Source organism: Rhinopithecus bieti, unplaced genomic scaffold (assembly GCF_001698545.2).
Source record: "Rhinopithecus bieti isolate Rb0 unplaced genomic scaffold, ASM169854v2 scaffold_10612, whole genome shotgun sequence".
NCBI classification, from domain to species: Eukaryota; Metazoa; Chordata; class Mammalia; order Primates; family Cercopithecidae; genus Rhinopithecus; species Rhinopithecus bieti.
In genome coordinates this window covers 2144099-2144562 of record NW_016806990.1, presented here as the reverse complement: position 1 = coordinate 2144562, position 464 = coordinate 2144099, and positions in this window count along the sequence as shown.

The following is a 464-nucleotide window of genomic DNA, read 5'->3' as shown; positions in this document are numbered from 1 at the left end:
CAAGCCTGGTCAACATGGTGAAACTCCGTCTCTACTAAAAATACAAAAAATTAGCTGGGAGTGGTGGCGGGCACCTGTAATCCCAGCTACTCGGGAGGCTGAGGCAGGGAGAATTGCTGGAACCCGGGAAGTGGAGGTTGCAGTGAGCTGAGATTGCACTACTACACTCCAGCCTGGGCAACAGAGCAAGACTCCATTTCAAAAAAAAGAAAGGAAGGAAGGAAGGAAGGAAGGAAGGAAGGAAGGAAGGAAGGCAGGCAGGCAGGCAGGCAGGCAGGCAGGAAGGAGAGAAAAAGAAAAGAAAAATAGTTTTTTTTTCTTTTAGGGATGAAATAGATCAAGGAGGGTTGGGCGCGGTGGCTCACGCCTGTAATCCCAACACTTTCAGGGGCTGAGGCAGGTGGATTGCTTGAGCCTAGGAATTTGAGACCAACCTGGACAACATGGCGAAACCCCGTCTCTAC